This window comes from Passer montanus, unplaced genomic scaffold (assembly GCF_014805655.1).
Source record: "Passer montanus isolate IOZ18808 unplaced genomic scaffold, ASM1480565v1 scaffold20, whole genome shotgun sequence".
Classification (NCBI taxonomy): domain Eukaryota; kingdom Metazoa; phylum Chordata; class Aves; order Passeriformes; family Passeridae; genus Passer; species Passer montanus.
Window position 1 is genome coordinate 6454114 of NW_024366592.1, and position 26218 is coordinate 6480331.

General features: G+C 46.1%; 1 long non-coding RNA gene across 1 annotated transcript; it reads right to left on the reverse strand.

The window, feature by feature from the left end:
• Nucleotides 1–1499: 1499 nt before the first annotated feature.
• On the reverse strand, nucleotides 1500–22327 carry LOC120501693. The gene is made up of 3 exons (XR_005627376.1): nucleotides 22204–22327; nucleotides 21456–21573; nucleotides 1500–1754 (listed from the first exon to the last, which is right to left on the reverse strand). It is a non-coding gene; the product is annotated as an uncharacterized LOC120501693 (long non-coding RNA).
• Nucleotides 22328–26218: the final 3891 nt, after the last annotated feature.

The following is a 26218-nucleotide window of genomic DNA, read 5'->3' on the forward strand; positions in this document are numbered from 1 at the left end:
ACACTTCCAGGGTTGGGGCAGCCACAGCTTCTCTGGGCAACCTGTCCAGATGCTTCAGGGCTCCAGCTAGGAGCACCACCAATGTCACTGGAACACCTCTGCTCAATGTTGACCCCTTTTCAGCAATTTTGCTCCCACCTGGGGCCAGGGTGTGTCTGCTTTTGGCCACCCAGCTGCGCCGGTGGCCGCGCTGGCCAGAGTGGGGTCCCAAGGGCCTTCTGTCCTCATGCCCAGCACCGTGTCTGACAGGGCAGGGCTTCCCTCCGTGCATGCTGCTGTGCAAATAAGGGGTGTGGGGGTGTTTTCTCCCTTCCACCTGGCCCTGGTCACTGTCTGGACAGGCTGCTGGGCGGGTGAGGCACCGCTCTGCTCCAGTGCTGTAGGGCCGACGTTGCTGTCTCCCTGGTGGGCTGGAGTCCTGTGATATCTTTCCAGCTGGGAACGTGCCCAGGACAGAGTTTTAGCACCATCAGCCACTTGAGCTGTTTGCAGCTTTGGTGTAACATTACCAAAAATAAGGCTGTTTGAATGAAACAAGTGTTGGGAAATGAGCTGTCTCTCTCCTGCTCTCTTTATCTCTTCCCCGCTGAGGGTGGCAGAGTGTGCAGGAGCAGAAGGAGGAGAGGAATCTGCTGAGGGCTGACCAGGCACAAGCTCTCCCTCTTCTCTCTCCTGTTTCTTCTCAGGGAAGCAAAAATCCTTACACCTCCCAGAACATGTTCACTAAAAATCCCGCCCTGGTTTCCTCTGCCAAAAGGAACTCTCAGGATCAGGTTCCCATCCCTTAACCCATCACCTGACACATTGAAAGAGAAGAAGGGACTCAGGAGCCAAACACAACATTAATCAGATTAGGACCTTTCTTGGGACACCGTTATTTTCACTTTTTTTTTCACCCGTTTCAGTTACTTACCTCATCTCTCCTGAACACCAGGGGCGGTATCCCAGACAATGGCCTGTAACATCCTTCACAGCGTAGATTTTTTTAGTCTCCAGCCCAAATGTTTGCTCCTAGTTCTGGCTAGTCCCCAGCTGAAGCAGTTAGTCACTTGGCTGGGTATCTTTTTGTGCCGTTCGTGTTTTCATCAGGGGCTGCAGCGAGCCTGCACTGTCAAGGGAGACAGCAGGTTTTTTATCCTGTTTTCACATCATGAGCTCTGAAACAGCTCAGCTGGGACAAGTTAAGTCTTTGGGGCATGTGCATTGCTGCAGAAGTGTCAAGGAAGATTAAAACCAGGCACAGAAGTATGACTGCTAGACTAACCCCCAGAACATGCTAGAGGGGAGATTTTTGTCTCGGTGCAAGGTAGATGGAGGTTAGAAACTCTGAGCACAAGACCACCTTCATCTGCTGCCTTTTCATTCCCACAGCATGTCTTTAGGCTACAGGCTGGGTATTCATGCTTGTAGTAGAAGACAGAAGCCAATTTTTGCCTGTAATAGGGAAACAGGGAAGAGCATTCAGCCAACAGCTCAGGTTAGAAAGCACCATGGCAGGGATGGTGCCATCAGTTTATTAGCACAGGTGTGTGATGGAAATACCACAGCGAGGCTTCTTGCACTGCTGTCCCTGGGTTCCCTGTCTGGCTGAGCAGAAGAGATGGATGAGAAGTGACATCAGCATCGTTTTGTTAGAAGAGGAGGGGCTGGAGCAGGGAGCAGTGGGAGGCTGGAGCAGCCTGCTGGCATTTCAGTGTATTAAGGCAGAGGCGAGTGTTTCACATGGCACATCACGAGCAAACAGGAGTCAAAGGCTGGGACAGAGGATACACAAAAGGAAAGTTTAGTCTCAGTCTCAGGAAAGATGTTCCGTCAGCTGCTGTATTGTTGACTGCTTTCCCAGGGGAAATCATGAGGATGGGATTTTTTTAAAACCAAATGGGATAAAGAATGAGAAAATTCACAATCAAAACCAGTTCTGAACTGGCTCCTGCGTGAACAAGTGACGTTCCTTCCCTTCTCTCCTGACCTCTGTTGTTCTTGCTCCCAGCTAATTCCTCCCTTTAACCCCGTTCACAAGAACGGCCACAGTGTCTCTGGTGCCTGTGGATGTGACATGTCCCCTGCTTGTCCCACTCCCCCTCTGCTCTCCATTCTCCTTCCTTCCTTTCTCTCTCATCCTCTCCCACCCTGCTGCCTCCAAACTTCTGGGGACCTCCTGCTCCTGCTTTCATCTCTCTCCTGCTTGTCCCACTCCCCCTCTGCTCTGTGCTCTCCATTCTCCTTCCTTCCTTGCTCTCTCATCCTCTCCCACCCTGCTGCCTCCAAACTTCTGGGGACCTCCTGCTTCTGCTTTCATTTCTGGGGACCTCCTGCTCCTGCTTTCATCTCTCCCCCAGATTTCCATGAATTTCTCAGTGCAGAGGACTGCAGTGTTCCCAGTCACGGGTCACTGGCCAGGAGACAGAGTTTTCATCCCTGCAGCTCCATGCACCTGGCTAGGAGCAGAGAAGGCTGTGATCCATATTTTGCTTATATGTAGAAGCTGAGAGGCAGCCAAGAGAAGAGGTTTACTTGAAGTGGGATGCAGGAATGGACTGACTCAGTTCTCTGGCATTCCATCCCAAATCCTTTCCACTGGCTCATGGTTCCCGCACTCCTGCCTGACCTATTCTTCAGGAAAGCCTGTAATGGGAGAACACTCCCACCATGTTAGGCAGTACAGAGGAAAAAACATGATAAAAAACATGACAGAGAGGGAGATCAGACTGAGGTGTGAGGATGGAAACTTCCCACTTCCCTCTGGATTAAGCATTTAAACCATTGTTGCCATTTCTTGTAACAAAAGACACAGCACTAAACAATAAACAATAAACAAGGCACATGTAGCATTATTTACCAATTAAGGAAGTCGGAAGTCTCCATAAAACATTCCCCAGATTTGAAGTAATCATGTTTTTCAATGGAATACTTTTTTAAAAAAATAAAAAATTGGCACACAGCATCTTTCCTGAAGTCTAGGCAAGAGGCACATATTTATTTGCAGTAGCAGCACAGACAGTACTGACTGTAACTAGGTGAGAATGCTAAACAGACCCAGTTTCCTTGCTGGCCTCTGAAAACAGGGATAAATTCTGCAGACAGAAGACAGATGGTGTGGGCATTGCCGAGATCCTGGCTTCACGGGATCAGGAAGCTGCACAAATCCAGAGGTTCAGAGTGTGAAAGATTGTTAATTAATTATTACCTTTATTGGGATGTTGTCATGCTCTGCCAGTGGTGCTGAGGTCTGGCAGAAAGCTCAGCCCTACGGCCAGGCAGGGCATTTCTGGGGAGGTCCTAATTTATCCTCCCTGACTCGTGCTATTTCTTGTGCAGAGGAAGTGCAGTCAGGCTGTGGTTGTCACAGAGGCAGGGGATGCTAAAAAGGACCAGAAAGCAGGATCTTTGACAGCTCTTGTCTTCTGGAGCATTGGACTGTGCTGTCAGAGCAGGAATCAAGCAGCACAAAGGTGGTGAATAGGAGCAGGTGATTAAACGTGGAGCTGAATCAGTGGAAGGCTGACTGGGGAAGGAGGCAAACTGAAGAAGGGCAGTGAAAGCAGAAACACAGAGAGAGAGTGGGAATAGAGCTGGGAGGTCTGGTTGTCTTGCTGGGAAACAGAGATGAGAGAGATACTTTAGCTGGTTAGGAAAAAAAAAGGCCTGGAACAGGGAAACAGAAAAAGAGAAGGGATAAAGCAGGACAACACAGGGAGGAGCTTATGTCTAATGGTTTGCAAGAAATCCCTGTCCAAGGAGTACAGCCCCCTCAAACCTAGAAGGGAACCAGAGTTTGCTGCTCTCCTCCAGCTGACAGGTCTCAGTGAAACCTGAGGGCAGGATGTCCTATCTGTCTTGGGTACAGGGACAACTTTTTGGCTACCTGGTGCTTAGTTCAGGTGACAGAAGTGTCCTGGGCATCAGGAAGCTTTTTTACCACGAGGCAGACTGAGCACTGGCCCAGGTGGCCAAGAGGGGTTGTAGAGTCTCCCTTCTTGGAAATATTCAAAAGTCATCTGGACATGGTCCAGGGCAACTGGCCCTGAGTGATTCTGCTTGAGCAAGGGTGGCTGGAGCAGAAGACCTCCAGAGGTGCCTCCCAGCCTCAAGGAGTCTGTGATTCTGTGGTTCCTGAGACTCTGCCTCTTATAGCTGGACTTGTCAGGCTGAACTGGCCCTGAGTACCGAGAGTATTGAGGATAGTTGAGCAAGTGCACGTGTATGATTCTAGTTTGTTCTTTTGTGTGGTCAGGAAAGGCTGGAAAGGCTTGTTTTACTTCAGTGCTCATAGATAAAAGAGCATCCAATCCTGGTAAGGGCTATATCTGGAAAAAACATTAATCATGGCAGCCAGATGGCCAATTGCAGTGACTCACAAGGGCTTCCCAAAAGGCTTCTTAGTGCACATCATAAGGGTGACATAAGTATTCCTTTGATCCTCTCAGAAGCTGTAGTGTGATTTCTCCCTTGTTTGATTTGAAAACAGCCTTTGTCCCATTTCTCAAGTACTTGAGGCTTTTGCTTCTTCTAATTTTACAGCACATTGCAATGCTGAAAATTTACACGTGGCTCCCAAAATTTGCGCAGATTACAGGATGGGGAGGAGGTGGAAGAAGGAAATCCATCCTTTCACCACTTCTCCTTCTAATTCTGGAGGCTTCTTTCCAGTCAAAACACGACATTGTCAGGTTTACTTATCTCAGGGATCTTAAACCTGTTGTGTGTGCTTCAACAGCCTGCAGGCAAGAGACCTCACTCTCTGCTGTGCTGCAGGGAAGCTGCTGATATTCTTGGAGCCTGATGGCTGTTGCTCCACTTGAGAGGTTTCACAGCACCAAAACATTGGCTCATTTGCCACCTGCTCCCTCCCAGCCTCTGAAGGAGGGCTGTGGGATACTGCTGTGCCTCACTTGTGTGCAATGTGACTGCTGTGGCACTTCACTGTTGTTTTTCTTAGCTCTTTCTGTCGGTGTCCTGAAATCTTTGCATTAGTCATCCTGGGGGGAGGAGAAACCTCAACCTTCTCCCTTCACATTCTCATGGTGAATTTTCCAGCCTGGATTTTTTTTTTCAAGATGCAAGCTTTGGATGCGCACATGAATTTTTTTGCAGTCGTGAACAACCAGGTCAGGAAACCATGGTTTGTAAAAAAAATGGGTCATTTGGGCTTCCAGGTTTGTGGCTCACTTCATTTTGCTGCCAGACTACATAGCACTGTCTTGGCTCTGCCATGTGAGCCACGACTGCTCAGCACTTCTGGACATTTGGGCCATTTACTGGTAGGGGATTGAGAAACAGATTTAAATTCCTGATTTCTAGCTCTCTAGCTTTAGAGAAGGTATCTTTGGTTTTTGTTCAGGACACCTAACACCAAAGAGTCCTTGCCATTTTTAACAAAATTGTAAGAATAGTGTAAAAACCTGGAGGCCCCTTTGAGGTTCTTTGGAAAATCCAGGGTCTCTAAACTGAATTTTTATCTTTCTCAAAGGGGTCCTTAGGTGCTTTTTGCACTAAACTGTGGAAGATGAATCTCCAAGCTATTCTGGATATAGTCTCCTAAGGGAGTCAGGGCTTGACAAGGCATTTTTAGCCAAAGAGCATCACTTTTCCTCCCTGCCTTTGCTGGATAAGTAGATGTGCAAGGTTAGAGACACCCAACACTAGGGCAAGTGCCAAACCCTGCCCAGTGGGCTGGGCAGAATTTGGCACCTGTGGGCTGATTCCAGGCCTTTACAGGTGGCTGCTCATTAGAAATATTAAGTGTAATGCATAAAGGGCTGGGCAAATTTGGCCTCTGAGATGCTGGGAAATCAACACCACAGTGTGGGGTGGGCACAGGTCTGGGCTCAAGTAAAGAAAGCAGAAGCACACCCTAAACTGTGCCTCTTTCTTGTGTGTTAGTCTTCAGCCCCCTGTCTGGCATCCCCCCTGGCTTGGTCTTTGCTTCACAAACATCACATTCAAAGCCACAGAGGTTTCAAAATAAACTACAAAAGGAGGGAGTTAATTTGCCATTTGGTTTTTGGTTACCTCAGAACAGATCAGCTGGTTAGGACCACTACTCATTTTCAGGTTTTCGCCCCACTTTTCAGGTCTCTCTCTTCTCTGCATCCCCTCCCCAATTTTCTCATACTTTATGTCCTCCCTGGCCACCCTTCAGCCACCAAGTCCTGTGCACGTAGTGTCACCTCATTCTGGCAGCAGGACAGAAGTTGGCTAGGAGTGGATCAGGGGCCACGAGGATGCTGAGACCTGGTGCAGCTTGTTCAGACAGTCCAAGGGGCAGCAGTGGGTTAGGGGAGCCAAGCTTTTCATGTGGGACTCTGAAAGCCTTCACTGAACACACAGGGAAAAAGGATTCCCTTTCTTCTTACAGCCTAAGACTAGATAGGGCATGGTGGAAGGAGAGGCAATTCAATACCCCAATTCAACAAGGGGTTTTTTTTTAATAATTAAAAGGTATCTAGAGGCTATTTCTAAAATTCATATTTCCACATCCCTGCATGTGAGCCTTTGCCAGTCCTGGCCCCTCTGTGACCTGCTGGTCAGCTGTGCCTGTGGTGCCTGGAGTCCCTCCCTGTGCCCTGCATGCACTGAGAGATTCTCCCCAAGCTCTGGGTCAGAGCCCTTTCCCTCCTGGGTAACTGCTCCAGGACAGCCTGGAGCCTCAGATGCTTTGGTAAAAGGAGGAAGACAGTATCAAAGCCTGGAAAGAAAGCTAATTTTCCAATAAAAGCCATCTAGAGTCTAGAATTGTACTTAGTGTCTTATTAAGTGACACTACTGTGTACTATTCTAGCACAGAGCTGCTTCAAAGAAAAAAATGGAGAATGAATTACAGAGCCCAAGGTACAGATGTTCAGCCAGAAGAAATCATCTTCCTGACATTGAATTGAACACTTTTACAGATGCTGATCTTCTGGCCATCCAAATTGATTTGCACAGAATTAAATAATAACAATAAATTAGAATACCTAAAAAAGATATCCAGCTATGCTTTACTTACTGTTAGAAATCTGTGGTGAGCTAGAACAAGAACCTGTCACCTACAATTGGTATCTCAGCTGTGGTTGCCAGTGAGGAGCCCATGAAGGAAGCCACTGTGGGCTATATTCCCTCAGTTCTAAAGAAAAGGGACCAGATTTGACAACTGCAGTGCTGGAGGTGGAGATTTGTAGGTGCCAAATGAACACCTTCATCCTGGCACAAAAAAGGCAAAGCCTTGGGCATGTCTGCTGCTGCAGCAGCAAGGACAAGGTTGGGTTTGGTATATGTTATAGAAAAGGCTTTTGCTAAATGCAGGGAAAGCAGGGAAAAGGAATCTGTTAGCTCCTGGAGGATGAGTTTGCACGACAGAGGTGGGGTTAGGGTGGGCAGCTACAACAAAGAGCAGAGGAAGAGGTGAGTAAAGAAAGAATGGGTTTGGAGGAAGGATAATGCTTTTGGTGTTGGCTGTATTAATCCTCATTTGTCCATAAGAAGCATATGAAGGGTAAGCAGGTAGAGGGGGCTGGCACTAAGAGATGGAGATGGGATGGGGAGGCCTGTGCATCTGTGGCCCATCAGCTCCTGTGGTGCAGCTAAAGCCAGGAGAGAGTGATCCTAAAGGACATTGATTCCCCAGGGCAGGGCTGTGCTCCTCCAGCTCCCCTTTCTACCCTTGTGTCCATCTCCTCCAGCCCAGGGAATCACTCCTGGTGCCCCCTCAGCAGCATTTGGCTTGGTTTCCACCACCTCTGATATGGCCCATCCCACCATCTGGGATGGAGGGGTTTTTCCAGCAGGTCTGATGTTTTTCAGGGCACTCTGCTTCCACACAGGGGTTCAGATCTCAAAATTGTCCCATTATTGGGGGGTGTCAGGAACACAGATCCCTTTGAGGGTGCTGTGTCTCCCCTTTTGGATGTGCTGTGGGCGAAGGGGAGCAGTCTAGAGCAGCCTGACTGATTTGTTCAAAACCTCTCCCAGTCTGAAATTGAATTAGCAGGAGATCTGCGCTTTGTTTTGGTTCTTAAGTAGAAGCAGCTGGGTTGAACGGATGGGGAGGGGGAATAAAAAGAAGCTACTAAATCAGCCTTAATTTTGGGCAACTGCTTGGAGATCTCCTCACAGGGCTGGGTCCCTGCTTCCCATACCCTTCTAGTACCATGTCCTCCCAGGGTTTTTCTTTTTCAGTTTGAAAATATGGGTCATCGGTAGAGCAGAAGTTACAACACGCTGGAATATGTAGGTCAGGAAAACTGTACCAAGAAAAGAAAGGAAAAAAAATTTACAACTGCTTCCAGCAGGAAAAGGCCACACTGGGATTTGGGCTTTTGAATGGGATATCCTCTCCTGATCCAAGTGCCCCGGCTGAAACGCCCAGCAGTTTGTGGCCAAGAATAACAGGAAGATCAGAGAAGGGGGAGGGGGGAAAAGGCAAAGGCAGGGGGTCTGACCAGCTCATATGACCCTCCATTAGAGACTTATAAAAAGGGCTGGTACGAGCTCATTTTTCATGAGTTTTAATCCCTCCTGCTTATGATGCTGAGCCAAGGGTTTTTTCTGGAGAATCTGAGTCACAAGGCTTGCAGCTGGAAAGAGAGGATTGATAGCAGAGGCTCAGCAGGCACAACCACGTCTGGAGAGCTGGGAGGGGAGCAGCAGAGCCACCGGTTTTCAACACCACCACAGATGCCTTTGAAGGAATGGGGCAAAAGTGGGATGAACACACCAAAAATTTTAGGAAGACAGTAGTAATCCTTATGTTACTGTTCCTGTTGCTCTCAGGAGCTTCTGCAGCAGAGGATTTTTACAGAGAGGGTTGTGCATGTGTGTGTGCATGCAGGGGAAGCTGGTGCTGTGATTTCACAGTAGGCTTAGCCAGAGGCATGCTCGGGAGCAAGGAGATCTCTCATGAAGATTGGTGTCTCAGCTTGTATTTGTCTGTCTTTTGTTTTATTTAGAAATTGATGTGGAAGTTTTTGGGTTGTTTGTTTTTTGGTTTTTTGGTTTTTTTTCATAGAAGGAGGGTTTTTTGCTGGAGCTTGTCTGACTCTGGAGTCCTGTCCCCTGTGCTGCCAAGTCTGATATGTGAGCAGGAGAAGGGAGGAGCAAGAAGAGATGCTTTTGTGCTGGCTCAGCCTCAGCACATTCCCTCACGGTATGGGCTGGGCTTCCTTTAGGCAGGGGAGCATTAAAGCTGTTTAGAATAAAACACAAGGCCCTTTCCCTGTCCCAGCTGGGGATTTGTGTCTTTCAGTCAGTATTTCACCAGCATGTTCCATAGCAGATGCTGATGAGGGACACGAGGTGCCTTGTGTCCTGTTACATCTCTCTGCCTGCTCTTTCTGTCTGACAGTCCCAAGCCTTATTTTCTATTATCCTTTTCCCAGGATAGGTGGCAAGCAAAGGTCATCATAATAGGAGTCTTCTGCATTAATGACTTTACTATGGGAGTGGTAAGAACATCCCCCTGGGTGTTAATCAGAACATGTCTCTCCTCAATCCTCACTGCAGACTGATGTGTGCAGCTGGTGCTTTCTAATTAGTTTTTAATTATGAAATCTGATGAGGGGTATCTCACAGTGTGCTGGCAAAGGGCATTCACACACTGGCAGAGCCCTTTCTAGAGCCCAGTGTGTGGTGAGCACTGCTGGCAGTGGGTGAGTCCCTGACAGGTAGGGCACATGGCTTCCCTGGCCATGGTGGCATTACTGTCACCTGAGCGAAGGAGTCTACCCAGACAAAAACACTGTCTGCAGCTCCCTTCAGACATTCTCTGGCTGAACCACTCTTTTCTGGCCCTTAAAGGAATTTCAGTTCATATGGAGGAAGGAATTTCATTGTCTGTGCCACCAGAGCTGGTTGAACAAGGCAAACCCCAGGCTGCAGCCTGCCTTCATTTCAGTGCAGGACCTGGGGCTGCCTGTGGGTGTTTCCTGCACCCTCCTACCCAGGAAAAGGATGCCTGAGCTGGGAGGGGGCTGCTGCTTCCTCTGGCAGATCCGGGGGCTCCAGACTCCTGGAGGAGCAGGACTGGGACACCCCAAGGTCTGTGCTGTAGTGCAGGCAGAGTCAGAATGCTGGACAATGCACAGCAGTCTCTTGGCTCTTCCCATGAGCCTGCATCCTACTCTTCAGCTCCTTCCCATGCCATTCCATCACAGCTGACCTCCCCCAAGCATCCCCAGCCCTACAATTCAGCTGTGGTGCTCTTCTCATCCCAGACCTTCCTCCCCATCCACACCCTACCATCACCATCACCTGAGCTGCCCCTGTGACACTCCTGGCTCTGCCCTGTAGTCCCTGCCCTCCCTTCTGTGGGCTGACATGTTCTCTCTCCTTCCTACTCTACTTTTCCAGTCTTGGAGATCCTAAACTGCTCATATATCCTGGTTATATCCCAGTGAACCAGCAGGGTGGTTCCTTTGCCCCTGGTTCAAAGGCAGCTGTGGCTGTAGATCTTATTGAGAGATGTTTTGAACTATTTGCCCAAAAAAGCTCAAATAGAGCTTTTTCTCCTCCTTACAGCCTTACCTAACTAAATGCTTTTTGAGAGTAGGACATGAGCTCCTAAAACACTGAGAGATTGTTTGGAAATGTTAACTTGTGTTAGGAGTCAGTGGTTAAATGAATCTGTCCTCAGATCCTTGAGAGGATTTGCCTCTCAAGTCTGTTTTGCAAGTCAGGGAGGAAAAGTGACTTGAAGGTCACTGACTGATAATGGTGTAAAGCTGAGGTAAAATGGAGTGAACATCCAAGCCTAAATCAATTTCCTTTGAGTACCTGGCTTTGCACTAAAGAGAATAACAAGCAGAAATAATATGGAGAAAAAAAAAGTACAGAATCTAAAACTCTGAGGAAACTACAGGCAATATCAGGAGGAAAAAAAACCCCACATGATATTATCTGAATATTCTGAAAATGCATTTAAATTGAAGCCATGGTCACCAGGTAGTCTGGTGGTGTGCATTTGAATATTCATCTCCAAATACCCATCTTCCATTGCTGAATGTGAGATAAAATCACAGAATGATGGCCTTTCATCTGGGCTGGACTGCCATGATACTCCAAGCATTCTATTGGCAGGTCATCCTGATAGGCCTGATTTTGAGCTCAGTTTTATCCCAGTGTCCTCAGTGAATTTCAGTGGAACCAATCGTGTGCTTGTAAATTAACCACAAACAGTGAAAGTGTTGCCCAGCTTGGAGCCAAATTGTTTCCCGTAAGGAATGGAATTGGTGCATGGAAAAGCATTCAAACCAGAGCTCATAACAAGGAAAAGCTATTTTACATCTGCTTCATACAAATGCAAAGCGTGGCAAGGTCCTACAGTGCAAAGGTGTGGCAAATCAAGTTGACTGGGCTTTCCTGTGTTTCATTAAACCAGACTATTCAGTTACCTTCAAGAGCAGCAAGGAAACACTGTAAGATCCCATGGCAGAGGATGTCTGATGCCCCCAGGTGTGTGACACAAGCTGTGATGTGTCACTAGTTGGTGGCTGAGAGTTTTACCTCCTTGGATGACTCCTCCCATCATGATCTGGGAAGTGCCATCGTCACCTGCAGTTCACACTTGGTTTTAGTGCCTGGAAATGTGACCCACACTGCACAGCTCATGCCTCTGGGGGATCTGTGCCAGCCTGTGAATGTCATGTTTGGGATCCTGTGTGCTTGACCCAACTTCATATCCTTCCAGTGTAGTAAATCCTGATCTACACTACTGTAAAAGTGGGAAGAATTGGTTCATTCATCCATCTAAGGGCTAAAAATTTTAGGAAAACGTGGTAATTGCAATCAGCCTGGAAACACCATGATAAAAACTTTCCTATAGATTTATAAAGCGAGTTTCAAGTTTATCAGTGTGAATGGCTCAATGTCTCTAGGTTTAAAACCAGATTCATCTGGCAGACTTTAGATCTACTGTTTCACACCAAGTGCTGAGGTAACTGTAAAAGTGGCAGCTTTTTTTTTTTCCAAATTCAGGTTTGCTCAGAGTTCTGAACAAAGCATTGTATTGCTTTGACACAGACCAGGTTAATGGAAGTGGTTTAAGCACTGAGTCCCTCCTGGTCCCTCTCCTTCAGACTGGAAAGCATTTGGAGCTGTTCATGACAATCAGCTCACCTTGGGGCTGGCAGCTTTGAGGACTGAAGAGCAGCTGGGTCAGGCTGTTGTAATCTCATAAACGAGCATGAGGCTGTGTGTACACAGCCTGAGGGCTGCACTTAGCAAGTGTCTGCATCTCTAGGTGGTACCATTGCTGTACACCTAGCTGGACTCTTCACATGACTAAATAAAGTCAGAAAAAAGGTTCAAAGTTACCCCTGCCATCCACAGGTAAGGCGTAAGTGATGTCTACTCCTGCAGACACCTTGGGAGGTGTTTGTTAGGGGGCAGAAGATGTCAAATGAGGAGAAAGTTCCCCTAAGGTTTGTAAGCATCACCAAGAGGTCAGGGGCAGCCAAAAGAACAACCAGAGAGTGATGAGCCATGAGCTGCTCTGGCCAGGCCATGGGAGAGTCAAAAGGGAGCCCACTTCTCTCTCTCTCTCTTTTTTTTTTTTTTTTTTTTTTTTTAAGAACAACCAGAGAGTGATGAGCCATGAGCTGCTCTGGCCAGGCCATGGGAGAGTCAAGAGGGAGCCCACTTCTCTCTCTCTCTCTCTTTTCTTTCCTTTTTTTTTTTTTTTTTTGTCTCTTACTACAGAAGAAAGCTCAAAATAATACTTCTTCCTCAAAGAAGCAGGCCCCAGGTTCCTTCTCTGGCCAGCTGGGCATACCCTTCCTCTTAAAGCTCCACTACAAATGTCTGTCAGACCTGAAATCTCAAGTCTTTAATAAGTGATTCACCCAGGAATTGCTCCATGGTAGGAATATCCTGATCTTTTGTTACAACTATTTGAACTGCCCATGCCCTTCCCTTCCTGGCTTTCTCACCCCAGGTTGCCTCTGTCCTGCAAAAGTAAAAAATTACACCCTCAACAAGTGTAACAATGATGTCGGAAAAAAGCACAAATTTTAGGCTTCTCATCCTGCAATGAGCTCAAGGTTTACTCTGTAGAGTAAGTCTCGGCAAACACTCCTGGTTTTGACAACAGCAAGACAAAAGAATTCAAATTCCCTTGTCATCAGCTCTCAAACCAGGTTTTTTTTTCTTTCCTCTATTTTCCCAGCTCTGAAAGGAGTGAACTTGCTAAGAAGATGCAGACCCTGCTGCCTGCAGTGGAACAGGGCTGCAAGTTAGGTGAGAACGGCCTGGAGCAATCTGCACCACTTTAGCTTGCATTTCTACCCAGGGAGGTGGGGTAAAGTCTCCTTTCATGTTGCTGTGGTGAGATTAGAGGGGGTACACGGTGTTAATTAACAGCCACTTTAAATTATTTTGACGTTTTTACCTTACAAGGCAATGATATTGAGGCTCCTGGATCCAATACTTCTCATTAGTATGAAAATCAGATCAAAATGGACATCCATTTTTTCTCTGCTGGCAGATGGAATAACAGGCTGGAAGTGAAGCTGAGAGGATGATGCATAATTCCATAAAAACCAAATTTTGTTTGGAAGTGGGTTCAGGCTGTTACATGCAGGAGATTTTTCAGAACTGTCCTAAAACTGATTGCCCCAGTTTCACTGAGAGAGGGATGGCAAAGCAGCTTGGAGGAAAGTCTGGTCCATCCATGTTATGTGTAAATGCACTATTTGGCAGCTTGTTTGGGAGTTGAAGGCAGTTCTTGGTAGCCATGAAGGGAGTGGTTATGTAGTATTTCTTATTTTCAAAACAATTACTCATCCTCTCTGCACACACAATTTGTAATGTGTGTTGTATTGTTTACAGCTCATCACTCAAAAGGGAGCAACTCCCCGAGGGGTGGAAGCAGAGGGGGAAGGTAAGGGGAGAACACTGTAAATGACTGGGTATTTTCTCATTCCCAGTGTCTGGAAGGCTAATCCTAAACTACCTGGGGTACTTGGGTAGGGATCTCATGATGTCAGGGGGATTTTTCCTGTAGCAAAGAAAACAGAGTTCAGATCTTTCCTTTAGTGTAAATAAATATGTGGGGGAACTTCCAGAATCAGCAGAAGCAGCGGGCATTGTGGAGCTGAGCAATTTCGTCTGTTAGGAAGATAATATCTAAATGGTCTAATTATAGCTCCAGTTCAGCACACTCGGGGAATCCCCACCATTACTCTTTAGTAGCTGCTGCTGTAAAGTTTCGGGATCTGAGCCATGACCTGCTTGGTAATTTATGTTTACTACGAGCCTGTCAAACTATAAATTTTTCTGTTATTGAAAAAAAAAAATCCTCCTTTGCTGACCCATCCCCTCTCTGTCCTGTGTTGGGAGCAGTCTGCATTAGGAGCTGACTGAAGCTCAGTTTCCACGAGCACACCTGTGGCCTCGGGAATCACAACAGCAATGCTGATGATGCTGTGCCTCCACTTGACACACAGAAAGCCTTGAGAGCTCCCTGGGGCACTCAGACCTTTGGGCCACGTGTATGGCAACCCATTCAACACCTCCACTGAGCTTTTCTTGCCTTCCTCAACTCCTCTCCCAAGGGTGGATCACTTCAGTGGTGATGCCTGAGAGCTTCCAAAGTGCAGCAAGCCACCTTCAAATTATTGGGCTCAGCTGATGGAGGACTCCCTGTCCTTGATTCACTGCCAATATTCTTCTCTCCCTCTCTCCCCCCTAGCAAGGTGCCAAAGCAGGGCAAGCCATGGGACCAAAGAGCTCAGGGCTGGCTTGGGGGTTGTGGGGCTGCTGAAGCACTAGTTTGCCCAAGAGGTGATTCCAGAGTCCCACTTATGCACCAAGGTGCAGCTTCCACCACAAAGGAAGTCTCCCATTGATCCTGGCCTCGTGGAGAGTGGGGTTTAACTGAGGGACTGGTCACCCCTTTCTGAGCCCCCCCACCTTGGCACATTGATGTTTCTTCCAGAAATCCCTTGCATAGCACTTGCCTTATATCTCCTATTTCATGATCCTCTCAGGCTGCTGTGAATTCCATGGGAATAGCAATCCCAATACTATTAATAAATGCAAATCCCAGAAGAACCTCTTGGCAAGGCATGAGTTCCCAGAGCACTCATCTCTGTTCAGGCCTCAGTGACACACAGCACTGTACTTTGCCCCTGTTATCACCTACTTGTTGTAGAACAGGAGGCTAAAACTTGAACGAGATGCAGGGAGATAACAGGGCTGGGATACAGTTCAGTATGAACTGGTTGATATGGAGTCAGTATCCATACTGGGAATTTTCACTGGCAGAGTCACTGAGGTCCTGTTGCTTGAAGGGTTACATGACAGGGGCCTCTCTGCTTGTCTGCCTTCCAAAGTTGCCCTAATGCAGCTGCAGTGGAAGGAGAGGCACAAATCTCTTGTGTGGGCAAGGGAGGAAAGCACAGTTACAAGAGCATTGGATCTGGAGAGTTACTGGGTGATCCTGGACAAGTCACTTGGATATCTGAGTTTCTGTTCCCCATGAGTTAATGGGTAAACAGGAGTGCCCTGCCTCCCAGGAGTGTTTTCACGATAAATATAGCAGAGATGTGTGGGTGACACAGCATATTTATCCTGATAACATCATTAGAAAGGCCTAAAATCCACACAAACCCTGAGTGCATCACTGAGTTTAACAGCTTTTTTGTATGAATTCCAAATGACCTACCAAACATCACTTACTTAAACCCCTTCAATAAGTCTCTTTGGCATTTAGATTTTGGGATTTTTTTGTTGCCATTGTTGTTGTTATTGTTGGTTGTTGGGGTATTTTTTGCTTACATGTTTGAGGAGAAGAGAAGCAGCCCAGTTAGAAGCTGAGGGTGCACTTGCACTGTCTGTGTCATGGATGGAAATATTGAAGAGCACTGGTCTTGAGCCAGAGCCCAGAGAGGTACCACTTGCCACCAGTGTCCACCTGGACACAGAGCCCTTGACCACAGTCTCTGGCTGTGTCCGTCCAGCCAATTCCTTATCCACTGAATGGTCCACCCTCCAAATCCAGTCTGGAGATCCAGGATGTCATGTGGGACTGTCCCCCATTGTACTGTGGGACAATATGTCAGGTTGGAAGGGACCCACAAGGATCATTGAGTCCAACCCCTGGCCCTGCACAGGACACAGCAACAATCCCACCCTGTGCATCCCTGAGAGCATTGTCCAAACACTCGTTGAACTGAGAAAGGCTTGGTGCTGTGACCATTCCCTGGGGAGCCTGTTCAGTGCCCCACCAGTCTATGGGGAAGGAACTTCATTCACCAGGGACTTTGCCTGACTGCCATGCCTCTTCAAATGTGATGGAGAGGGACTTGGATCCAGTATCAGCCAGCTCCCTGGGACCCTGGGATGCATGTCATCAGGCCCGTGGATTTGTGCCTGTCCAGTTTCATCAGAGGGTCCTGAGCCTGCTCTTTGTTTACAGTGGAAGATCACTGATGATATCAGAGCAGGGTCAGCTCCAGCAGGTTGTGCAGAGCCTCATCCTGTTGGGTTTGAATATCTCCAAAGAATATCTCAAAAGCCTTCTGACTTTTGGGGGGAAAAATATAAACTTTAACTCTGAAACAAAACTAAATCAGATCACCTGATCTACTTATGCAGCGAAGCCCTATCTTTTAAATTTACATTCAGCACAAGATCATAGTGGGTAAAATAGTTTTGATACCTGACAGAAGACTACTGAGTGAGTGTAGTTTGTTAACTGACTAGGTAGGGTGACAATCAAGGACAGGAAAAATAAATCATAACTTCATCCTAGACTCAGAGAGGATGGCAGGAGGGAGGGATATTGAGGCGAGCACCATTGTTTTCTCCCTGGATACCACCTGGGAAGAGTGAGCTGACCCTGATGCTTCTCCTCACTGGCAGCTCTCTCCAGGCCTGTAGTTACACAACATGTCACAAGGAGAAGAAAAACAAAGTCTTTTTATATCTCCTCACCCATCTGTACTTCCTCTTTCTAAACCAGTACTGCAAACAAAATTATCAGAAGCATCGTGTTGGCAGTATTTTTAGTAAACAGCGAGAGACTCATGTGAACTTGTTCCTCCTTGTCCTTGTCCCCTGTACAGACAACAGACTGCGGAGTTTTCAGGGCAGAATCTTTTGAGGTTCTTCTATTTCTGCCTTCCAAGCAAAAGAGCTGGACTGTACCAGCAGGCCTAGAGCAGACTGGAGAGGCAAGTGCTCTTCAGTTTTGAAGAATAACTCCCCCCTTGAATGGTTAATGCCAGGTTAGGATTCCTGGAGTTCCAGGGATTGCCTTGCTGTTGGATCATGAATGGCTCTGTACACAATAGCTGGCAAAGGAAGATGATGGAAATCCACAGGGGAATACAGGAAAATAGAAAGTATGTTTATTAATTAGGAATGTTCCCAAGGGTTTCCAAATTGTCCTAAAATAGGCACACACATTCCTAAGGACAGTGCAAATGTGGGTGGCAAGATCCTCCTGCTACTGTTTGGGGACAAATGGGGAGGGAGGTGGAAAATAAATTGGAAAAGATATTTTCATTTGGTTCCCTGGCTTGGCTGAAGCAAGGCCACCACTACTGACATTTAACCTGCAGTGTTCCAAGAGCATTTCTGCCAAGAGTTGTGTCCTAGGACTGGTTTGCACTTTGCCACTGGTCTGACCCTCAGCCACACAGAAGAGAAGAGTTGGCTGGGCCAGTTCCTGCCTAGTGCTTCAGGAATACAGACTGCACTGCTCTCTGTAGCCTCTTTCCTCTATTTCATAAAGTCCCTTTTTTTCACACTCTGAGCTGTCACTTCCACAGCACCTCTGGTTTTATAATGGCACCTGCACACCCAGCCATAAAATTCCTGATGTGGAGGGTGGCTGCTTGCCCCCACTCCACCTTTGTGATGGAAAAGCTTATCTTGGTGATCTTCATTTTCCTCCTAGTCTTTTCCTTCCTGTTCCTCACTGTTTGGATTGACACCTACTACACCTGGGACAACTTCTGCGGGGCTCTGCTCCTTCCTTAATGCCAAAACACTTGCTTTATGTAAAGAAATGTAGGCCTTGGGCTGGAGGAATTTATTCAGAGAGGTTGAAGGAGAACATTGGCTTGCAGCTCCTTCTAATCTACTGTTCTCCATCCATCTCCCTTTGAAGTCAAAATTCCTTGATTTTAATGTGAGTCAGGCTGCTGCTTAAAAAGCCCCATCTCCCTTTTGCTCACAGGTTTTAAGGTGCATCTCCCTGTATTTCACCAGAGAAATTCCATGTGTCTGCATGGAACCTGTTGGTTTTATTTTGCAGAGGTAGTAGGTGTTCATAAATAATGAACATAGTCTAGGCTAAGCTAATTTACTGTTGTTTGCTCTAATTTTTGTCTTTCGTGTTCCCTTGTTGAATTGTTTTGAATGAAGCAAAACAAACGAAAAAATAATTACTGAGCATTTCCCCACATTTCCCAAGCTTCCTTTTTGAGTCATTGTTTGTGTGCCCTCCCTGGGAACTCAGTTCTGGACTCTTCAGCTTTCTTGCTGACATGGTCTGAAATATTTTGAAATCTGCATAATTTGATCTACACACTTTTCTACCCTGGCCTTGCATTTGGTATCATCATGACTTTAAAAAGGTGCTGTTGCTTTTTGCCACTGCCTTTTTTTTTTTTTTACTCTGCAGTCTATCAATAAACTGATTTTCCAAGCTTACATTTCCCCGCCAAATCACTTTAATGACTTCACGAGTACAGGGGGAGGTATTGATGGGGGTGATATAATTTAATACAGATTTGTGTTCTGTTTGGCTTTTATCAGCATCACTCTGAAACAATACAGATGAAATGTCTTACGATATATGGGTTTTCTTTCATTTGTCATGTTTTACATTGAAAGAAAAATGGATCCTGTACCAAGTAACTCATATTTATGTGCACTGTAAAAATTAACGGAGTAGTCACTCTACACACAAATAAAGCATGTGCCTGTGACACAAATTAAAACCAACCCCAAATACTACATGTCCTATCTCAGCATCTCTTTTTGGCATGCCTAGCCATGAAAAGTCTTTTAAAACTTATTGGATTTGCCATGTGTCTGGTAATTCTGGTTTCTCTATACAAGCCTGGCTATCTGCATGTGGCCAGAGATATCCCCCAGCCACAACACTCCAGAGCAGGGGAAGGAATAACAGCCCCATCTTTCCAGTGGAGGCACTGGTCCTGGGGCTGTGCATGTGCTTAAGGATACTGCGGCAGCTGAGTGGTGCTGAGCAAGGGTTTTGGGACCCTATCAGGAGCTGCTCAGCCTGATTTCCGTGGATTTTCCATTCGACTTAAAGAGACAACAAGAGGTGCACACTGCAAGAAAAATTACTTGTGTGTAACAAGAGTCATTTAAGTAAACTGGTGACTCTGGTAGGCCGAGTAATGGGATAAAGGTGGAAATGTAAGGTTTGTAGCCATGGCCATTTGTTTCTGAGAGGTTTTGTCAGAGAGCGAAGTCCAGGAGCAGGCAGCTGCCTTGACAGGCTTGGCCAGGAGTGGCTCACTCTGGCTGGGCTGTGAGGAGCAGGAGGGTGTGTGAAGTGTGAGGTGAGGGGGAGTGTGAACCCGAGGTTGTCTGTGTTTGATAGTTATCCCCACTGCAATCCTGGGCTGGGCATGCTGCCTCCTTGCCTCTGGCTTGGTGCTGGATGAAAGGCAGCCCTCGAGGCTGCAGCTCTCTCTGTGCTCTGCTGCCAGAAGGAGAGGGAGCTGTGCAGGAGCACTGGGCTCTCCACAGCAGCGTGTGAGCAGCTCAGTGGGAACGGGCAGCACGGATACATTATTAGTGTCACTGAGCATAAACACAGAGTGATGCATATGGGAAAAAGCCTCCCATGGAAAACAATGAGCTAAGTGCTCACCACTGTCTCGGAGGAACAGTCGTGGGCTGCAACACAGGAACAGGGGTCAGCAGGGGCCAAAGACCTCGACTCATTTTACAAATGAAATCTTGTCAGAAATCAGAAATGTTCCCCCTGCCCCTGTACAAATCTGTGGTATGCCCACATCCACGAGCAGTTCTGCTCTTCTCAGCTTGGAAAAGGCATGTGGAAATGGAAAACAGTCAAGGGTGACAAATGTGGTCCAAAGTATGAGATGGCTTGCCATTACGCAAGCATTAATTGAGCTTGTTCTTTGAACCTTCCCTAATTTTACAGCCTGGAGAGGATTGATTATGATAAATGCCAATAAATTAATGTCTTGGAGGGGGTGATTGGCCACTGTGTCTTGCTGGACAAAGCAAAGAGCTGTCAAGGGGATAGGTCAGAATAAACAAGGGTGAGCAGTTTTTTCCATCAGGTGTATTATCCCAGTTCCCAAAGGTTTCCAGTGGAGTTGCCTCTGATAATCACCCTAATTTATCTGAGGTGCCGTTTTTTTTTTTGTTTGGTTGGTTTTTTTGTTTGTTTGTTTTTGTTTGTTTGTTTATTTTTTAACCATAACAAAACCAACAAAAAAGCAACAACATAGAGTAAAATATGGCATGGAAGGTGATCTCTCAGGTCCAAGTGGCTCGTCTTACCTTAGAAAAGTTTTCTGCTATTGGATTTATAGTCAACAAACATATTTGGTCAATTTGCATGAGTTCAGACCCAAATGAGTTCAGACTCATCCTTTCCAAATGAGGGCTTTTCATCTACATATCCTGGCATATTCTATTGGAAAGGAGAATCCAGTGGCCCTCTAGCAACAGCCTAGTTCCCTCAGAGAATCTTTCTGATGCTCCTTGTTCAGATGCCCCCAACTCCTAAAGTGGAGATGGAAAAGGTGCAGTAGTTAAGCCTTCCTGAGGTGGGATGTACAAAAAATTGCTGCAGCTGTTCTACAATGACACCAATGGCTGTCCCAGCTCCTGCCCACTATCAACAATTCTAATTTGCTTTTTACAGCTTTCTGAAGGCAATGTTAAGCCCTTCTAACACAATAAGTCTGCTTTGCTACAGTGGAAAGCTGGGCATATGCACAATTGTTTTTCTTGAACAGTATTAAAGGCTCTTATTCTGGGCACAAGTGTGGATCCACTCTACAGCCTTGTCACAAATCAGGAGCAGAAATTGTCTTTTCTTCCTTTGCAGGAAATCTAACCTGTGTGAAAGCGCTGAACACTTACAAGCAGGGAAAGCCTATGAGCTTGGTCCAACACCCTTAACCCCTGGCAAAGCTTTCATTTTGTAACGTGACTTGGAAGATAAATTACTCTAACAGGAGGTATGAAGGTAAATTAAAAAAGGGGTGTTAATCTGGGGTGGGTGTGACTCTTTTGAAATGGATGAAACTGCCCTTCCTTTCACTGAGTCTGGATTTGCTGCCTTTCCCCTCCCCATACCTGTGGAGGAGCAGGTGTCCCACTCAGCTCAGGTGGGAGCCTGGGTGTGTGTCCTCAGCCCTCAGTCCTGCCCTTACCCCTTCTTTTTACCAAATCAAAAACAAGCCCAGAGGAATTTTAACCTGCTGGTTTTGTTCTGTTAACAAATACCAACCACAAACCTGTTTTTCTTGCTTCCTTGATGGAGAGGGAATGACAGAATATGGAGAGAGAACTGATGTTTGTGCTTGTGGAGGTCAGGAAGGCTGAAAGGGTTAAACAGGCCCGGGCTTGAGAGCACTGGAGAAAAAGAGCATGACAGCAAAAATTATTAAAAATAAAGCCAAAACATGAAAACCAAAGACAGACTTGGTCAAAAGCTTTTTATGGGAAGAGTCATATACACATATGGGATAAATTACAGAGAAAGGGCATGGAAAAATCCCCCATCATAAATGTATATTCAAAAGCAAAAGAGCAAGGGGGGAGAAGAAGAGACATGGGATGTTGCTAAAGAAACATGATGAGAAAAACAGTGGAGGAGCCAGCAGGAAATGGCAGTGGAAGAGCTGCCAGCACAGGACTGGTGGGGCCAGTCCTGCTCTGGTTCGTCCAAGGCCCTTGTAGCACCTTTCCTGCTTGACTTAATATGGATATACATGGAAAAGAGAAGTAAAACACCTGATCCCTCCTTGGGGGAACTCCTGCGGAGTGCACGGCAGGGGGGAGAAGTAAGAGGAAGGGAGCAAAGTACTCATTGCAAAACACTCCCCTTGGCTGCCACCCAAGCATTCCTATGGGAACCCAAGGTGCTTTTGGCATGCGTGGTGCTAAAACAAACCTTATCTATGCCACAGAAAATTACATCTGCACTGATTATCTGCACACGCTGATGAGAGCAGCTGCGCCCTTGACTGCTCTGGTTCCTACCTGCTCTGCTCCCCAGGTTTATCCCTTATTCCAGCCAGGTCTCATGGTGGCTGCAGCAACACTGCTGAACTTAGCTCGTCCTTGTCTACACTTGCAGCTAATTCACATTCAGCCCCGGTTCAGCCGCTCCTGTTGCTGACACCTGTTGTCAGCAGTCGGTAATTTCTTTTTTTAGGACAAGCCTACATTGCCCTGGAGCTCAGAAAGGGCCTTAAATTAGACTTAATTCTATTCAGATGTAGTTAGCAGTATTTAATTAGCACAGTCCCAAAGCAAAAGTCAGTCTATTCCTTGGATCACTGGAGTATATTCTGGATACTTTCCATACTGCTGCAGGAGTCTGACTTTTTTTTTTAAATTTATTTTTTTATTTTCTATCTTAAGCCCAAGAAATGTGCTGGGGCTTTTCAAGCACTTCCAGAGTAGGGGCCACATCTTAACAGACAGATTCCTTTGCAGATGGCTTCCTGCTCGTTTGCAATTGCAAAACTCCACTGAGGCAATTACCATGATTGCAGACATGGGAATGTGACATTAGGAAAGCATTTAATGTATTCTCAGCATCTGTTACAGGGCTGCTGCAAATGGAAAGCTCGGGGAGATGCCAGCACTATGGGCAAGACTCGTTTAAATCGGGCTGATAGAAGCTCACATCCAGTCTGAGCTCAATGTGCAGATACCTTCTGAAGCCCACAAGGAGACACAGGCACATCCAGAGGGTGATTCACCTATCCCAGCTGGTGTCCCACAGAAGAGGGATGACTTGTCTTCTCATGGTGCTCCGTCCTGTGGGAAAATGAGTCGTTCAGATGAGGAATCCCATTTTCCACAGCTACAGTGAGGTGACTCGGACCCTGTGCTCTGTGATAGCTGGGATTTCCATAGACCTCTGCAAACTGCCCCAGAAAAGATGAGCCAACACTTCTTCACCTCCATGGACTTGAAAGCTGACAAACTAGGAGATCTGCTTGCCAGAAGAGTTCAGTTTCCCAGAAAGTGTTGCAGTACAGCTTTGCTGGGGAGGCCCTGACGAAGGAGAGGAATGATGAGGAGGATTCCATCTTATCAGAAGGCTAATTAATTACTTTATTATACTATTTTATTCTATATTATATCACACTATATTACATTACAACTAAACTGAATCTGCCAAGCACTCAACTCTGCACACAACTACACTCATCTTGTGACTGCCAGCCATCAGTCCCAACACACACACACACACATTGGCCAAGGAAACAAAACACCATCACTTTGGGTAAACAATCTCCATATTGCATTCTACTTTAGCACAAACACAGGCACAGCAAATGATAAGAATTGTCCTCCATTCTCTGAGGTTCAGAGAATGTGAATCTCAGAAATATTCTTGGGAAGAATTGTGCCTTGTTTTTCTCTGTGAAGAGAAATGTGGCTACAATGCAGGAGCTGGCAAGAAGATACTCTATAGGAATAAGGAGAAAGGGGGATGTATCAGCAATAATGGAGGCAAATCCCAGCCTCAAGATTAAAAGTCTGAGTTGTGTTATCCACAACTGGAACTATTTCTTTTAACTTTGCTGCTTTTCCATCTATTTTCTCTCTTATTTCTATGAAGGTGCCTACACCACATGGCTAGAACGTCATGCTACTTGGATCCATTTTTAAATGGATGTTCAGAGAAGACTATTGAACTGCTCATCTTAGAGCCTGTTAGCTCTCCTCTAGTGAAATATTTTCATCTTGCATGACATAAATAAATATCAGAACAAAAGAAATAGAGAGAATTTATTATATATATATATAGATGTTCAGAGAAGACTATTGAACTGCTCATCTTAGAGCCTGTTAGCTCTCCTCTAGTGAAATATTTTCATTTTGCATGACACAAATAAATATCAGAACAAAAGAATTAGAGAGAATTTATTTTATATATATATATATATATATATATATATATATATATATATATATATATATATATATTTTAAAAAAACATGTATTTCTATGAAGGTGCCTACACCACATGGCTAGAACGTCATGCTACTTGGATCCATTTTTAAATGGATGTTCAGAGAAGACTATTGAACTGCTCATCTTAGAGCCTGTTAGCTCTCCTCTAGTGAAATATTTTCATTTTGCATGACACAAATAAATATCAGAACAAAAGAATTAGAGAGAATTTATTTTATATATATATATATATATATATATATATATATATATATATATATATATATATATATATATATATATATATATATATATATATATATGTATATGTATATATATAAATTTTAAAAAGACCTGTGGTTTAGGCCTTGAACTTGAAACAACCCCAAAAGACAAGCAACAATCCCCAGGCTGGATGACCTGGGAGAGTTGTTGGTTGGGGTGCAGGTGGGATCTGAAATGGAAGCTGCTGGATGAGCTCTGTGCTGTGGGGGAGGACACAGTCATGATTTGAAGGGATTGATTCCTCGTTTCTGAAAAAGAGGAGTCTGAGCATCTTCATGGCTGTAGATCTTGAGAGAAAAGGCTGCTGAAATGGTGCAGACTCACCCAGCTGAGATGGGTCTCCCACACAGGCTGGGTTCCACAGTTTAAAGAGATCTCACTTCCCTCATCCCCTCCTCCTGTGGGTTTTGGGCTTGTGCAGAGCCGAGTGTTCCTTGCTGTTCCATGGCTGGTTACTAGAGCAGCTCTTGAGAGCAGCAGGTCTCAGGCCAGAGCTTCCCACCTCAGCCTTTCCTACTGCTCACCTACTTGGATCCTTGCTCAAAGTGCTGCTTCAGCTCCACTAGCTGCTTCAGGTCCACTCACATCGTGACCTCACAGCTTGTGAAAATGTCTCATTTCCTCTGGGGGATCTCCCTCTCATGTTGCATGGAAATACCGGCTGGTAGGACCAGCTGAGGACTGGGAATTCCCTCCAAGGCTGAGCACCTGGGGCCAAGATTCAGTGCCTACCATGTACTGACCTGGGGGTCCTGCCAACACCGCTGTGGTGGGGCTGTGCTGTGAACCAGACCTGGGAGCCACACTGAATATTAAACAAACTCCACCCTTTATTACTAATTTAACCTGAGGCACCTCCCAGGCCTAGCTAAAACCGTGCCCAAGAGGAGCATCCACCCAACTGAGGGAGAAGGTGAAGCCAGGGTGAAAATGTGCAGCTGGAAATGGTGATGGCAGGAAAAAAGTTACTTTGAAGGAGTTTTGTTTTGGTGGGCTTTTTACAAGAGTCTAGGCCTAGATTTTAAGAAGTTAGCCTGAAGCTTGGACTAATGTGATTAATTTCAAACACACTGCTTCTTTGGATTGAAAGTATCTTTGAGTGCTCAAAGTACTTTTGAGCCTTGGAGCATCTTAATCTGTCTGGCAGAGGGAATCCCATCCCCTACAAACACTCTATGGGGCACTGCCACAGAAATCATCCAGCTCACCCCTTCTCCAAGCCTCACTCCCTCTGCTAGCACAAACATTAGCTCTGTGCTGACACAGGTTGGGGAAGTAGTCCTGTGGTTACTACTGAGTTTAGCATCTTCTTTGCTTCCTCAGAAAAGGCCACTTTTTGACCTCCCTTTTTGTCAGTGGTAAAAGTGCAACAGTTTGTAGCACGGCTGCAAAATCATCTGGATTATTTCCCTTGCACAACCCTCTTATTTTTGTTAATTTCTTTTCTTACATTTCAGTTTAATTTTAAAGACCTTGCTTAAAGCTGATGTAAGAATAAGTGGCAAAGGATGGAAACCTCTCAAATTGGCTTTGTGATGTTGTAGCTGTGGAGGGGATGCTGCAGTAAAGTGTAATATTTAATCCTGCCCTTCTGGGGCCAGGAGCTCAGCTAGGGGATGCTTTTGGCACTGAAGCCCATCCCTTGGTGTGTGCTCATCTGCAGGACACACCACGCTGCCCACTCCTCCTCCTCCAGGATTTTGGGGAGCTCTGTCAGGCCATGGGGCACACGGGCTTGCGACAAGTCGCTTATGCAACACAGGCTGTATCTGCTTGCTGCTGCCAGATTGTGGAAATC